The sequence below is a fragment of the Ciconia boyciana genome, chromosome 5, assembly GCF_034638445.1.
Source record: "Ciconia boyciana chromosome 5, ASM3463844v1, whole genome shotgun sequence".
Taxonomy (NCBI): Eukaryota; Metazoa; Chordata; class Aves; order Ciconiiformes; family Ciconiidae; genus Ciconia; species Ciconia boyciana.
In genome coordinates, this window is record NC_132938.1 from 38,014,313 (window position 1) to 38,031,803 (window position 17,491).

At 37.0% G+C, this 17,491-nt stretch overlaps 1 protein-coding gene and 1 long non-coding RNA gene across 8 annotated transcripts in view; one reads left to right on the forward strand and one right to left on the reverse strand.

The window, feature by feature from the left end:
* Positions 1 to 17,491, reverse strand: part of TENM3 (teneurin transmembrane protein 3) — a 503,184-nt gene that overhangs the window by 252,489 nt on the left and 233,204 nt on the right. The gene's annotated exons all lie outside the window — the stretch shown is intronic.
* LOC140651591 (uncharacterized) lies at positions 1,729 to 12,722 on the forward strand. Of its 2 annotated transcripts, XR_012042451.1 has the most exons (5): positions 1,729 to 1,867; positions 6,394 to 6,646; positions 9,583 to 9,797; positions 10,176 to 10,303; positions 12,169 to 12,722. It is a non-coding gene; the product is annotated as an uncharacterized lncRNA (long non-coding RNA). The 2 variants fall into 2 exon arrangements; XR_012042450.1 differs by lacking the exon at positions 9,583 to 9,797.

The window sequence follows — 17,491 nt, forward strand, 5'->3', positions numbered from 1 at the left end:
CAGTATTCAGGCCAGGTAAAAAATTGAAAATATTTTTGTGTAACAATACCTAGAATTTTGCTGTTTAACAGTGCAATGCCCTGCTTAGAATCATCCTACTTTACGCTAATTTCTGTCATAAATAAAGGTTTAGGAAAATACAAATTTACAGTTATTGTACAAATTCAATATCCCAGTCTCCAAAATCTGACTTACTGAAGACATAAATATTGATCATGATGCTTTTCATAGTAGTTATTCAGTTTTAGTTAGTTTTTCACCAATACATTCCTGTGTTCAAATGCAGACAATAGCAGTCAGCCAGCAGACTACAGAGAAAAAGGCCACATATGCTTTGAATGATTAACACAGTTCTTGGAAAACACAAAGCATACATGCTTTCCTTATCTTACAGTAGAGCTAAGTAATGGGGAAGACATTTTCATGAAATATCTAGGGGATCAATGAGCCCTTTGAAGGAAATAGTTACCCCCCCCCCAAAAAAAAAAGGTTAATCCTATTTGTTTCAGAATAACAGTAGTAAGATGAAGCAATAAAAAGTAATACTCTGATGTTTTCAGGTCATTTTACCTAATTTTAGAAGAAAAGGCAATAGTATTTTAGGAAAAAGTTTAAACCCTTCACTGAAGAAAGAAAAAGTAATCTGAGCCTTATATCTCTCTTTAAGCTGAACTTGCTATTAATTTGAATCCCATTTGTATCTTGCGAGACTCACTTCACTGCATCATCACACTTCAGGACCTAAAGAGAAAACTATTAAAGATCCTGAAACATGCACAGTTGTGGCACCTTCCCCCCTTAATTTTTCATATTGCTTTCTTATTTTTTCAGTAACCTCTATGAGCAGCTGCTACTCACTGGCTTTCATCTGGAAAAGAAGGCAAAGAAGCAGTTGCTTGCACAGCTAATGCTCCAAACTGGAGACAGAGTGTCTAATCTTCATAATAAGCAGCTTCCAACTGACTAAATTTTGATTTACAATTAATACTTGGGTCCACAGCTCTAAATCCCTCTGGATTACTGGGCTTTTTTTTTTTTTAAATTATAAATTTACACTTTTGTCAGAAAGAAAAAGCAGAAGATATTTACTGCAAATGAAAGTGACATAAAAAAGTAACTGGAAAGAAAAAGAGGTCAGTTTGGTATGTAAGCTCATGACATACAGGACATCTCATAACAAACAAGGTATCTGTAGGCTGTGTGAAACAATCCTTCTAGAGTAAAATAGTTTTCTATACATGTCTGACAAGAGAATTGGCTTTCGTGAAAGAACTACCCTATTGTGAATCTCTTAGAATTGGTAAAGACCACCAGCAGAGCAATCCTATCGGTATAAGAGAACAAGCTCTATGAAAAGCCACTCTGTTCTTCTTAATGATGAAGCTGGGATCTCATACCTCTAGAAAAGTTTAACTTACATTCTCATCGTCTTAAAAAAAAAAAAGTTCAAGGTATTCTCTGAAATGACATCTTTAAAAAAGGTATTTTAAAAACAGAGGCACACACACAAAAAATCATTATCTGTGTGCTTCCCACAAAAAAATATTTCACATATTTCTTGGAATAAGCATTATACTGATCATGATAGAAACTATGTGGCTGGGACTGTGGGTTCAGCTGCTGCTGTCCTTCATCTTCTATTTTGTCTTTTTATTGTAGGGTAGATGACTGAAAACTTGCTGTATCATTTTGGTCAGAAATTTCTTTTTTTTCCTCAGTAGAAACCATCTCTTTTCTCCTAATTACACCTTCTCCTCCCTCCCTTTACATCATAACTCCTTGGGGAAAAAAAACCAACCACCAGAGCAAATTTTCTTTTTACACAGTTGCTGCTTTGGCAAGATCAGAAAAAAGTGTCATCCTTTGGGTAAGTCTGTCAAACAGATTTCTAACATACAGTTTGAGAATATTCATCTAAAAGTACTATATCTGCACTTGTGTATGCTTATATGACATTTATTGCCTTGGAAAGGTGGCATAAAAATTATTTCACACTACTCTGACACCTGGTGTGAGCCATACCCCTGCAAGTGGTCTATATACAAAATGGTTATAAAAATTATACATTTAAAATAAAATAAACACTTTCCAAAATACTAACTTGGGTTTATATAAAATAACCGCATTGCAGGCTGCTGTAAAGTAGACACCTTATCACCTTTTCCAGGAAAAAAAAAAGAAGATATTTTCATAAACCATAAGAATAGGGTTTATATACACTTTATGTACACTTGGAACTGAGTACATGAACAAACTTTCCCATGGTACACGTTCAGGCAGATGATGAGTGCCTGGTAATAGGTGGGTTGTTAGGCACAAAACTAAGTGCTGTAGTGCATCTAGAATTGCATTTATGGCACACCTTGAAGTGATTTATTGGATATTAATTCTCCTGAAAAGCAGGTGATCATTTTCCACATTCAACCCAACACACAATATTTGCCAACATGCCGTGAACTGCTAGTGAAATAATTTTATTCGATACCAGCAGAGATGGCATATTCAGAAACAGGGCGTAGACACTATCAAGAATTTAAAGTTACCATTTACTTAAGAGGGGGAGAAGGAGAAGAAAATATTTCTTCCTTCATTTTATCCATACTTCAGGATTTTTTGATGTGCTTACTACGTTTTAGTGAGCCTGTTCACCTTGTGCTCACAAACAGAGCCATGAGTCTGTACTGCAGGTCTTAAAACCACCACTTGGGCTTGACTTACTTCAAGCAAGGCTAACCATCGCACAAGTTTCCAGAACACAGTATATTACGTAGAAATTATCACATGTAATAGTCCCTAAAGTCTTTCTTCCACTACCACTTCCCCGTACACCATTTATCTGCTCGGCACGCCACTGCATAGATGTCAGGCCGTCATGGATTCACATTAAAGACCTTCCCACAAGCACTGCCAGATTTGCAAGCTCTGGTGTTATCTGCCAAGAGAAGGAACTGAAAGGCCAGCTGAATTCACTCATACAAGAGCCCTTAAAATGTGAGCAAGTGGTAGAATATTCAGCATAAAAGGTATTTCTCAAGGAAAATAGAGAAACTAAATATAGTATGTATATACTGGGGGCACACAAAAGCTGATGGCATGACACAGGAGTTTTTAGATTGCTGATGAATCAGCGCAAGTCACAGGAAAGGGTTCCCCCCCGCCCCCTTCTTCCCACCCACCATATGCTTACACTTTAAGAGCAAAGCATGCAAAGTGAAAGCCTAAATGAAAACCTACATGGAAGCGTGGAGCCACATTTAGGATTGAAAATGCCAGTGTAACTGGATCAGTTCTGAGGCCAAAAATCTATGATGGTCAGAGCCCAGCCTGCTGGAGAAGGATTCAAAGATAAGAAAAGCATTCAGTAAAAATGCATCTTTTATTGCAAATGTCCTGAAGATAATCAAATTTATAGAAGCTGTCCATAATATTGGTAAAAAGGCACATATAGCATTACCAGTGTCTCAAAGAGTTCACTCTGCTTTCTACAGCAGTGTTTCCTGACGTATTTCCCCACACGCACACAACTTGCCTTGGCTTCCCCTGCCATCTATTATACTGCAAGAAGCATCGTCAGCCCTTTTTCAAGAATCTGGAAGCTCCCATACTTTGGGATTACTCTTCCCTCCTTCCCATTTGCTGGGGATGCTTGTGCTTCATTAGAGTTGAAATACTCATCTGACTGCATTTGCTCAGTACTTGGTTGAAGTGGGCTCAGAATAGTAGAAAAGTACAGAAAACAGCTTGTTCTTAAAATTGCATGGAAAATGTATGCAAATAATATTAATTTTATTACAAGAAAGATCTCCGTTCCACATTTAATGTCTCAATCCACTTTTGGTAAACAAGTTATTCTCACATCTCTGTATTCACCGCCCAGAGACCCAAATACTTTTGTCTGCAATGAGGATGATCTACGCACACACAACTCAGTCATCTATCTAGGCAAAGACAGTTGACTGTTGAAAGATGAGCTTCAGGAATTGCTGCCATCAGTTCGTCCCTCCCTCTCCCCTTCTCTCCTCCCCACCTTGAATTGTCCTTTCTCATCTTGTCCACCTACCTTTGCGATAACTTTGCAGGGGGGAACAGAAAGTCTGCTGTAGAGCTGTCCTGAAGAGCAGAGTACTGATACTGGCATTCGTTTTGAGACAAGCCCTCAAACGTGCTATACCAGAATCCTAGACTGTATGTGTTTGAAATCCTTTTTTCTACTTGTGGCCTCCCAGAAGTTCTTCTGAAGTTTCCCAGGAGCCAATGCTTCCTGCAGCTGGACCACAGACACCGAGAAAAGTACTCTAAGGGCTATGCAAGGCCACGGTGGCTCCTACTGTGATCGTTGGGCAAACGTGCAATGGGCTTATTCCACAGAGAATTCAACTGGTTGTGGTTCTCAGTTCTCTATATAAAGGAAAGGGATCTGTCACTATCCACGTTACACAGGAGCTTAGCTAGATGGAGGGTGCTTAGGCATGTAACTACATGATTTCAATACCTCATCTAAAACTATTATACTCTAAAGCCTGGCACAAGAATTTATGAGCTGAAGTCCACCAGTATTCTTTGCCTTTTTGATAACAGTCATGCTAACATCCAGCACAAGGGTCACATCGCTATTTAAAACTCTCCTGCACCAAAGTAAACAAACCAGACACTGATAGATTTCCTGAACTACCCTGAGGCAGAAGCAGTTTCACAGATGGGAAAAAAAAAAATATGGGCAAAGGAAAAACTGCTTGAGAGAGAGAATTTTGTTCCAGGTTTTCTAAATCTTATAATCTATATTTCATTCTGGAAAATCCTCCAATTAATAAAGATATTTTTACTATTATAATAGGTTTTTTTCCTGAAGTATTCAGAAATTGATAAAGTTGGACCTTCTTCTTTGCTGCAAATTTTTGCATGCTGATTAAACAAATTAAAAACATGTCCCACTACAGAGGAACAAGGCGGCACTAGTAGTAATAGAGTATTTTAAAAGGAAACAAAAAACATCCAAGAGAAAATCTATCATACCAAACAGTGTCTGAAAATCTGAAACACTTAGTGATGAATGTGTAACTCCCCCTAATGGAGGCATATTTGAATTTATCTTAAAAGAAAATGTCAATAACTTAAAATCCTAATGCTCAAAATAATAATAATACTGACATATCACTTCCGCGTTTCTGGCTTTTTAAGGAATCTTTTAAGGTATGGATCTGTGATCTACAGTAAACATTAAACTATTATCAACACAATTTTTTTATTTTCTTAGTGAGTTTTATTACATAAAGGAAAGTCTTAAATATATGTGTACTTCAGCATAGTTCTACAGTACACACTCAGTAGCCATTAAAATTCCCTTAAATTATCTTCTGTCAGTCATTTCCACTTCTGTTTTAACTAAATGTTTTCCTGTTTCTTAAAAAGTCAGCAAATTGCTATAAAAATGACAGTGACAGGCCACAGTGGTTTTGGTTGTGTGGTATGAAGAAACACTTCTTGTATGCACAGCTGCTGGTAATCAGTGCAGCACGTTTGAGGCCTAATCTTTGTCCGGACAGTTTCCTACATTTCTGACTGCAGTTTCCTTGGCAAGTTTTCTGGGACCATATTATCTATCTGTCCCAGTATTCAGCCAAAACTTTTCAATACAAGAGTTTGGCACTGTGCACTGGTGGAATGGCTTTCAAAAGTCTGTCCTCCCAGAGTTAACAACTTTTTAGGAGTCTTTGCCCTAATTCTCTTCTAACAACAATTTGGTTTTTTTTAAATGCGTCATTTTCTACATAACCACCCTGTAAGATATGGCAGACAGATTAAATTTTTATATAATAAAATCACTACTTGTGAAAGATGCCAGATTGACAGCATCAGAGACTAAAATTACATTTGTCCACAGCCCAGCTACAATAACAGCAGCAGCAATGCAGTTGTTTTCAGAGCTCTCAAATTTGAGCTACTGCAACTTCTAGGGTAAGTGAATAGCTCTGGACTTTGTTCTGCCCAGACTTCTGATAAGTCTGGACATTGTTATAATTGGTCTGGTGATACTGTAACTAAGTGGTATAAGTAGGGCTGTGATTAAACGGTGGATTTTACACGGGTCATACTCCCTGAAGGAGGCATGTAACCTATCTCCTCATAGTGGTGAAAGACTCTACATCTTACTCCGCTACCAAAACTAGTCTTTAATCTCAACACATGGGTACACATATTTTCTCCTAATACAGAGAAAGTGCAAAAAAAGAGCAGCAGTCTGGAATGAAGCTATGGGTGTAATCCCAAATGACTTCTCCTAGGTTTCGATTATGTATTGGAAAGGAGGTTTAGGAAATGTGGTGCTGAACAGTTGTTCTCTTTCAGTCTTTTGGTTTAAATGGGACCTGATATATTTTCTGTTTTTCTTTGCAGGAAGTAGTTCCTAGCAAAATATGCTCTTAAATAGGACTTACCCAGCTGTCAAATTCTACTCTGTAATGCCAACAGAGTGAGATTCAAAACTATGGATGAACATATGTTTAAAATAATTACATTGTAAGGCAAAGATAGACACGTTCTTGTGGACAAAAAGGACAAAAATAAGCTCATAAGCAAGAAGGAGGACACAGATAAAATATGTCTACCTGCATCATTAGTCATCATACAGAAATACTGCTAACATCATGTAAGTACATGGGAAGTTAAACATGAACTACTCAGAAGCAAAGGTCTGTGTTACAAACCAGGAAATATAGAGAAGATATAAGGGAGAACTAGAACTATAAATGAAGTAAGACAAGCTACAGTTCACGAAGTGGAGCCTGGCACAAGGAAAAAATAAGAGCAACAATTAATAAAGTACTTAAGAGAGTTAAAACTTTCCCAAATATTTTGCTGCCTGGGATTTCTGCTTATTTGATTTTTTTAAAGGGAGCTAAAACTAAACACCAGTAGCTGTATAGACAAAAATAGCAAATTTTGACATGCTTAATCTTACCCTGGCTTATTTCATGTAATTTTAAGAAGCCTCTATCAATAATCTTGTGATACAGTAATTCCACCGTGCCCCCCCAAAAAAAACCCCAACAAAACCAACCCACAACAAAACCATAACAGACTCTCTGAGCTAATGTATTTCACCAAGAATCAGTCTAACCATGGTTATGGGTGTTGAAACAAGGATTTCCACATCTGTCTGATCTGGACAGTCAAAGTGCAGGGCCAGCCATGATAGAGATTTCCTTTCCAAGTTCCTTTTCTCCCCTAACGGAAAGTATTACTCAGACTTGTTTTATATGTTTGACAGAGAGTAAATTACATAGATATAGGAGATCCTCTGAAGATTTGTGATCCTTGTGAAAGAGGTTAATGTGAGTCAGGGAACATCGGAGTTTAGGATATATAAGCAATACAAATGCCGTCAGTCATTGTCTTAAGATGCTAGCACAATTTTGTTTGTTGGATTTCCTTGAAAACAAAATTTTTATATTACTTCTGGGATTGCAGTCCAACTCCAGTACACAACCCTGCTGATGCCATGTTCGTGCTTTAAAATATGTTGAAGTATGTAGTTGATTATTTAAAACCACCACTCACTGTTCAGCACTAGTTGGTACAATAGCAGTTTTGCATTGTGGGAAACATAAGAGAGCAAATGAATAGTTTTTCCCTTTTTCTTTAAAAAAAGAAACATCTTTCCCTCCCACCCTTCCAAACCCTAGTACCCACACCAAAGTACAAAAGAAAAAGCATAGACATACATAATTAAAATGCTTTACCTCTGCTAAGCATTGGACCAAAATGTAGGTGTCTTTAGATAAAATAAATACAATCTCGTAGCCTATTTAGGACATATACAAAGACTACATAAGTCACAGGTTTAAACAACATATATGATAACATGCACAGTGTAGCACTAAACTGATGGGTTTACAAAGTCATGTACATTGCCCTCTTAAAATGCTTCCAAGATGATGACTGTAGAAAAACATCAAGAATTTGATCCCTCCAGCTCATGAGGGACATTGAACAACTGGAGAGAGTCCAGTGGAGAGCCACCAGGATGATTTAAATATTGGACAACTTGCCACATGAAGAAAGGTTGGAAGAAGAGATTCGTGCAGCCCAGGGAAGAGAAGGCTCAGAGGGAGCTAATCACAGTCTCCCAGTGCCTAAAAAGTGGTCATAGAGAAGATGGAGGTAGTCTCTTCACAAGGGTGCACAGTGACAGGACAAGAAGCAATGGGCCCAAGCTGCTTCAAGGGATATTCTGTCTGGATATTAAAAAAAATTTCACTATAAGAACAATTAAAAATTGGAATAAGTTGCCCAGATAAGAGGTGGGATCTCCCTTGGTGGAATTATTTCAATCTTGGCTTGAGACACAGCCCTGGATTGTCTAAGGCCCGGCTTTCAACAGAAGGTTGGACCTGATGAGCTCCAGGGATCCCTTCTACCCTGGCTTTATGCAATGGCACATTCTCAGTTCTCCGTGTTTTGTAACTACAGGAGGAAAGGCCTCCTAGCTGAATCACCGTTTCTCATCCCCAAATTACCATTTGTTCTTAAAGTACCTTGCCAAACAAAATACCATCCTACATGCAAATGGGGGGGGGGGGAAGAGAGAAAAGATTTCAGTCATATTGCTATCAATATTCTTTATTTGTATATCTACATACTTTCTTTTACATACATTCTTGTGGTGCTCAAGTGATCCTAGAAATGAAAACTGATTTGGAAGTTTTGGTTTTTTAAAAGATATGGTGCATTAACAATCCTACTGTATTTGTGCCTAGAACTGCAAAATAAAGCAAAATAAATCTAGTTGTGAACCAGTAGCCTACATGCAGATACACTTACAGAACATCCTAGATTCACCTATAACTCTTTCCTTGTGCTTTGCTAAGTTGCCAGTGAAAAGTGGTAATTTCAATGAAGCATATTGACTGTAATACTCTGAATGTTCATTTTATTTCTCTCTCTCTATGTAATAATATATATAAGAGTAACAGTGCACTTCTTCATGGGTAAACCTACATTTCCTGTGAATAATATGGGAAGCAGGGGGGGAAAAAAGAGCATATAGAGTGACATATGTAGAGAACTAATGACAAAGTATGATTAACTGATATAAACAGCTAAGTGAAACACAGAATTAACTCAGCTCTGCTGGTTTACAAGCATATACAGGTGCACTACATTTGAGAAGAATTCTTACCTCATGGTACTGAGAAAGCTCATAGCCAAATGTGTATAACTGCAAACACTACTACTGTCTTTAAGTCCCATTTAGCTACGAATAGACACTTAAATATATATACATATATATGTGTATATATATATACATATATACATATATACACACATATATATACATAATACTTACATTTATACACATATATACACATATATACATATATATTTTTTAATATATACATATATATACACACACATATTTTTATATATACATATATACATATATATACATATATATTTATTTCCAGAGTCCAGGAGTACCCATACATAGCCAAGTATAAAGGGAACTCTGCTTGCTTCGAGAGACTGCGTCAATTCCTTTCCTCACTGAATTACATGATCTTTTTCTTTTCTCTTCTGCTATAGGAAAACTACTGGAAGCAATTCAGTACTAGCAGAAAAGTCCTCCCACATGAAAAGATGTGCGTGATAGGGCTGTATAACCTCACGGCAAGGGCAGAAACACTTCTGTAGGTATAGTGGCTCAGGCCTCAGGCAGAGGAGTATAGGATCCAGAGAAAATAACTGTATCATCTTGCTATGTTGGACATGCTAAAGCAGCTGGCTGCCAAGCTCAGAGGGTGAGCTCAGATTTCTCTATTCCCTCCTAAATGCTCCATGACAAGATAAGGAGGAACCAAGCTCACACCAAGCATTTGTTTGGTACCTGGACCAACTTGCAGGGTCTTACCAGTGTGAACTCCTTACACCAATGATATTAACAGTTGTATAAGTAATGACTATACATCACTAACACTTCTGCAGAAAATGAAATGTATAAAGCAATAACATTTAATTTTGAAATCATAAGAGGAAAGGTTATATTTGTAGCGGTGTCTTTATTCATGGATTTGTCACTTATTATAGACTGGAGACAAAAATTCATCACTAGTTGAATCATATTTTATATTACTAATTTTGAAGTTACTGATTTTGTATTTATTAATTTTGAATTTCAGACTTAAGATAAATGGAAGCATTTAATTCTCAAGAACATAGAGCTAGAACATTCAGTCTTCCAACTACAAAACCTGTCATGGTGTCAAAACTTAGGGAAAAGGCAAGGATGCTTTCAGGTAAAATACAGGTAATTATTGTGGCTTGACAAAACTAACAGAGAAAAAATAATTTTTAACATTATTTCTTTCGTAGGACTCTGGGGAGTAAGTGGCTGTTTTTAAATACAGGACTCGGTGCACATCCCAGCAAACTCCACAAACCCACCAGTAAAATTGTTTGAACAGAGCTTACAGAAGGACAAGTTTATTTTTAATTTGATACACTATTTGTTCTCAGTTATAAAGTAACATTGTTATTTTATCATAATATTGACCATTAATTTCTAAGCCTGGGCCTGCAATTCCAGATACTTGAAAGTACAATTACCAACACGTACTCCCTCCTTACTCAAACTTGTGAGGAACAGTGAAGGAAACAAAGTAACTTTTATCAATCTCATAAATCCTATGGCTGCTTTCAGATGACGCAGCATTGACTCATAATTCATCAGTGTATATAGGATGACTAACCTACAGTTACCTCACCTCTAAAATGGGTGTTACAGTATCTGCCTAAGGACAAGGAGGTGGTAATCTGGAAAGCTACAAACTTAAGTATTAAAAGCTTCCTTAATAGGAAGTTGAAACCGTAGCTTCCAACGAGTCCATGTTCTTCACCCTCCCTAATAAAAGATTCTTTTCTGGACAAACTGTTCAGGAAGCTATGTTATACCAGCCACGGCTAGTGAGCTGGACTAGGCTGAAGTCAATCACTTTCTATGGCTTGAAAACTATAACCGCACCCAGAATAAACAAGCTAACAGAATGAGCTGCTTTTCCTCAGATCTGTCCTTACACCAATCAGATTTACCCGAAGCAGATCAATTGAAAGCAGATCAAATTACTCCTGCACATTTCAATGAACAAAATGTGTGAAGTCTCATGCATTGCTCACACATATGGGGATGTCTGGATAGTTTGACATCAAGCCCACGCAGCTGGAAGCCTTCGTGGACATCAGCAATGCTAAGAAAGCTTGTGGAAACAAAGGTGTAATTCTGAAATATCTGAACGATAGTTAAACAGACACAAAAGAGAATCAGTAAAGGAAAGAGGCGAGTGACACTCTGGAGCAGGAATAATTTATGTCAGACATAACTGCCCTGCTGCCTCCTGTTTAAAGGCCCTTAACTGCCTGATCCAAGCACCAGATCAAAATGGTAAGATCTACCTCTTGAGACCCAGTTTCTGAAGCCTGGGAAAATACAGGTGGAACAAATAAGTGAACAGACAGTGAATTCCTGTTAAGCCTTGTGCCTTCTTAGCAAAGGGAGGTCAAATAAGAAGGTACAACAGTACAATGAGCTATGCGGACTACAGGAGGGAGCACAGGGGTCTTGGGAACACTATCAGGATCCAAAATAAATTTACATTTAGTTTTGAAGCAGATATTTTGACAGGTTAAGTATTTATGGAAAGTCCTATTTGCACTTTTAAATTTTGGTTTTGAATGAACTTCTTCCTTTCTCTGCCTCACAAATAATTTTGAAATTATTTGTGAATTGCAATGAGTGATGAGAAAGTACATGCGAGCACAAATTAGATGATGTAAAACTGAATCAGACACTTCCAGATTCTTCAGTAAACCTTAAGCAGTTTCATATTACAGCTATGCCAGTCCAAGGCTGCCAAAAGGGGAGGTCCCACTTCCCACCCCTTGAAGCCATGGATTCCTGCCTGCCTCCCTCCTCCCCCTTTTGTTAGATCAGCCTGTGCAGCTGCAGGGTGAGTTGGTTCAGCTGGCTGGTGATGTAAGGTAATTTTTTTTCGGGGTTAGCATACAGTTCCAGTAAAGTCGACATTAAAATATTTAGTGCTGCTGCAGTTATGTCCGTATTCTCCAAAGCCCTGCCTCCTGTGTTGTGTCAACTGTGCTGTTTGTCTGACTCTGCAGGGAGCAAGTTCAAGCTACTAAATCTTCAGGAAACTATCCAAAGACATTGGGGGTAGAGGGGGTGGGGAGGTGCGGAGAGGAGCGTGGAATAATACTCTGCTGGCTCAATAGCCTGAACTAGATCATTAAGAAATTGGATGAAAGCCTGCTCCAATACAGAGGAATAACAGTCACCACATAGCAAGACTCAGGATCAAGGCAGTGCCGGCGCAGTGTACACTAGCATCGACCATCACCCCTGGATCACCCAGTGAACTGACAGGCTCTGTGTCTGTGGAATTAAGTGCTAAGTCTGCAAAAGAAATGGCCACAGCATCTGGCTGGAGTCAAGTGGAATGGGATCATCCCCTTCTGATGCAAATGGATATTGGGTTGGCTTGCCTATCGTACAAAGTCTCATCCTTAAAAACGAACTGTATTTTCCATTATAAAAATGTAGGGGAAAAATTGTTATATCAATAGGTCAAGTAAACATCAGTATGCTTCAATTCAGCTTTGGTTTTTAATCTTTTGAAGCAGAGATTTGGTATGTTTATATTTTATTGGGAGAAGAGGTATGGAAAAGTAACATCAAACAGCTATTTGTTGGAAAAAGCCAGTGGCCTGAAGAGTTTTTTCTAATGAGGCCATATTCATTTATTCAACTGGAATAATTTTATAATTATTCAAATAATGATTTATTAACCCCTGTCTGGCACAGGAGTTAAATCCCATAAATAGCTAAAAAAAAACCCCAAACCAACAGTGAATCAAAAGAAATATTAAACTGAACTAAAACAATCCCAAGACAGCTGCATCATGAAAAATTGTTCAACTCAGAGAACATTTAAAGGTTAGAGCTCTATTACAGGTAAAAGAAAAAAGATCATAGAGAGAGCAAAAAAGATTAATACAGTGAGTACCTAGTCCTTCTTTTATTCATTTCATTTTTATTGCAAGGCCACCATTTTGCAGATGGTCTGAAGTATCACATTCCTTAGCATCTCAAAAGGCTTTATATCAGTTATTCTAACTATGCCTCTAAAAGAACAGCCTACAGACAGCTGCTGGAACTAAAATAGACATTATAGAAGTTTCCTAGTATCTTCCTTCATGAAGACTTTTTAAATAAAGAATGCAATTGTAACATGGCATAAACCTGCCAAGGTTTATGGTCTTGCATATCTTGCACACTACAAGTGGAAGTCAGACTCAAAGATATCACTGCAAGCATGCAGAACACCAGCCACAGAACTGCCATTAGTTACATTTCTGGTTTAACTTGATTTTTGGAGAAAAGATCATGATTAAAACTTCTGGCAATTGAAAATCTTCCATAAAACTGTAGAGATGACTTCAGTGGTTAATTAGTCTTGATGCTAAAGTGCCACTGAATGTTAAATGTTAACGTTAAAATTCACATGAATGATTCCTGCATCATTCAGTCAGTTATTTTGCGAGAAAAAGTCAGCCTTGTAAAATTATACATGGTCAGTATTTATAAAGCACAGGGAACAGCATTGTCTTACTTTCATTTCTTTAAAAGTTTTCCAGTGTTAGACAACTTCATAGAAGTCAACATTAACAACTGCAAGAGCTCTTCAGCCAGCTCTTTTAATATTCTTAATGGAACTTTACTATAAATTGGCATCAGTGTTTGCAGACTTAACTCATCTGCTTTATGTCTACCTGTTGTTTCACTACGTATTTTTGCACCCCTGAATGAAGATATCTGGCCATAGCGCTCGAAAACATCCAGTATTAATAGCTACAATTTCCATAGAAGAATTTCCATACAATTTCTATTTCCATAGAAAAAGTAAATATTTTACCATATGATCCAACTGTCCTCTTTGCCTCCTCTTCCTCTATCTGAGTACAGAAGATAAATTTTTATTGAATACTTCAGCATTTTCTGCCTTATTATGGGGAATTCTTCTGGTTTGCCTAGATTTGGTTAACATTGTTAGGATTCCTTTCATTCCTTTTCATCTTAACGGCCACAACAAGAAGCCCAACATCTGCCCCATTAAAGACAAGGAAAAAAAAAAAACCCACCAAACTTACTGGGCACAGATTTCTCCCTAATTTGTCCTCCTGCCCCTTCAGTTTTCTGAATTTCTTAGCTATACATACTCATTATCATTAAATTATGCTCTCCTCCAGTTGTTTTTCAGTATGCATCCTCTCAAACTGATTTATTTAACAGGGCTTTTTTTTTCCTATCTAAGGCAGTTTTCAGCACAAACCTGAAAGAATCATTTCAGGTTTGGGGTTTGCATATTTTTTTGATTTTGTAAAATGGGTTTTTAATTTACTGAGAGAGATTTTACATTACAGTTTTCACACAGATAATATTTCCTGGTTTTCATTCTCCTCTATTTAACAAAGTCATAAATTAATCTGTTCAGTCACCTAAGCCAACATTAACTGTGATTTTTTTCTTCTTTTTTAGCCATCAATATGATGTTTAATAAAGAATTTATTGCACCAATATTTTAGTTATCTATGATTTTTTAAGTGTCAGAGTCATTTTAGTACTGACAGCGTAAAACATACAGAACATAAGCTCTCCATTGAAGTCCCCGTGATAATACATTTTTTTTCCACTTAGATATTATAGGTATTCTTAACGAGTCACATTGTCCCCTGGTGTGATTTTATGTCATAGAAGCTCGATGAAGTTCAACATTGAGCAGGTTTTCAGAACTAACCTCCCAAATACTTAAACAAATGCTAACATGTTCTCTTAGGTAGTGACAAAAGGAGGAAGAACCCACCTTGACTACACAATGCACTCTTTCAATGGAAGCGTATTATTTGTTATTTAAATTGTGTAAACAGAAATAAAAATGACAAGAAAAACTGAATCTGGTTCAGTGTAGCAGTAATTTTAACTAATGTAATAAATAAATTGTCTTGCACCTTGCTACAAATATTTGCACTCTGCACTGTCCATCACTTGACATATTTTGTAATCAGATTTTCGTTCTGTATAAGACACTCAAACTCAAAAGTATAGATGTTGCTGTAATAATGTTGTTACTAAAATGCTATTTGTACTCTTAGCATCTTCATTTTTCTTCTTAATGCTTTATTGTCTTTTTCTTCTGCCTTTATTTGATGTTACTAAAGTGTTTTTATTTATAGACATTCCCATTTGCAAATTCTGGAAGTGTTTCTCATTTGTCTTTCATGTATAATGTAGGTGAATTATATTTGTGATTTCTGTTGGAAGTACATTAGCTTCTATACCCTATACTGAAAAAATGATGTGCTTAAAATAAATTTTCCCCGACATCTTCAGAAATACCTGAATATCATTATGACTACCAGCATATATGGGCTTAGTTTTTGCCTTCAGAGGTCTAATTAATTGCCTTAAACTGTTAACAGTCCATGTTCAAGTAAGACATGGCTTTCTTATGTAGTCTTTCTGCAACTATTGTGTCAAAATATGTTTATTTGTATTTGCCTATTAGTGAAATAAAGAGAATTCTAACAGAATAAATCAAACATAAAATGCAAGATTGTATTGCCATTCAAAGAGTTGGCAAGTCAGTGGAGAGATGAGCACTTCTCCCCCAAAATTATTAGCAAAAGTCATTTCACATCAATAATTTATTGCTCTTAGAAAAAAAAGAATGGAAAGACATTTTCTCTTCCACTTCTCACTTCCTGCTTTAAAAAAAAAAAAAAAAATCTACATGTTAACACATTTCAGACAGTTAGAGCCTTAGCATTCCTCACTGGCATCAAACAGATCACTGCCAAAATGATGAGACAACCATGCAGTCAAATGTGCCATGAGGCTTGCAAGTCTCTGTGGTCAGCAAACTTTGCTGTACAAAAAGGCTGACCTTTACTATCTTATTTTGTTTTATTTTTAAAGAAAGGTTAATTTGGAGATCTGTTAACTCACACAAAAATAGATTTAATGAGGTCTTTCATGCCCCTGGACGAGATGTTGATTGCCACCAGGAGGTGCTGAACAGAAGAGAGTAACTTGTTAACTTGGACAATGTCAAACAGGTTTAAACTGAATGAAATGACATGAAAGGAATGAGTTGAAAGGCTACAGATTGTTTTACAATGCTTTTTCACAATGCATTATTCACTAGCAATGATTTTAATGACTGGAAAAATATTATATACACTAGCTACATGGGTGCTAATATCAAAATGTTATATCACTTGATAAAATAGGTAAGGGTGTTTTTCATTCTCTCTTAGTATTTATATGCTGGCTTTTATTATATTTCTATATGGAAAACAAATCTCATTTCTCAGTAAAATCAGTGGGACGTTAACAACAATTATCATATAACCAATATGCAAGTAACTATGGTGATGAAAAGATAATAAGAATCTGCAACTCGCATCTCGATTCTTGAATTTCTTGATTACTCTTTGTTTTCGGAAACCAGAGCAGGTTTAAAAACAAACATGCTTAACAAAAAACTTACTTTCAAGTATTTACTACTGATTCTGTAAAAGAGGGACATGCCTTCCTTCCGTTTATTACAAAAACATTTTTCAAATTACACATCTAAGGATGGATGCCTATGTATGGATGCTAAGATACCTGACCTGGCAAGTATGCAAGTACCTCTGAGCTGCAAAACATCAAAGCGTGTTAGCACTATGCTGTACCTCTTGACAAGGTCTATTAGTCTGGGTGAAGCTCCTGGCTAATGCAGACAGACTTCTGCCCCCGAAGTGGCAAGACTGCAGAGTGTTGCTTTTTAACATGCAGACCTATCAGCTGGGGTCAGTACAAACTGGGACATTTCTGCTCTTCATTGCTCAGTGTAAATAAGCCCTGTCTTTTCACCGATTTCTCTGAAACGCTGCTACCTTTATTTTATTTACCTATTACAAATATTATAGTGATGAAGACACAAATCAGACCTAAGGCAATGTTTGCTCTTAGACAAACACCTAACAAAATAACCCGTGCTGGAATAGGTATGTGTCAGATATGCTGAAATAGGGCAAACTGGACCAAAACAAGCCAGGAACATGCAGGCTAACCTCCCTGTCACTGCACAGATAGTAGAAAAAGCTGTTGCTGTTCTCTTCTTTGTCTCTTCCCTGCTTTTCTTTGTCTTTTCACATTAAGTCTGGCTTACGTAGTTCCATTTCAGCAAGTCACCTTTAACCTTCTGATTACTAACCTGCTTGCTCTGTCTATGACATATTAACAGAGCAAACCCATGACCAAAGACAGATATAATGGGCTTAGTGGGGAGGAAGCTACATAAATGCTCCCACATTGACTTGCTGCCTGAAAAATACGATGAGCTTATTTTCCTTTCCTTTCTTGTAAAGGAAAATGGGGTTT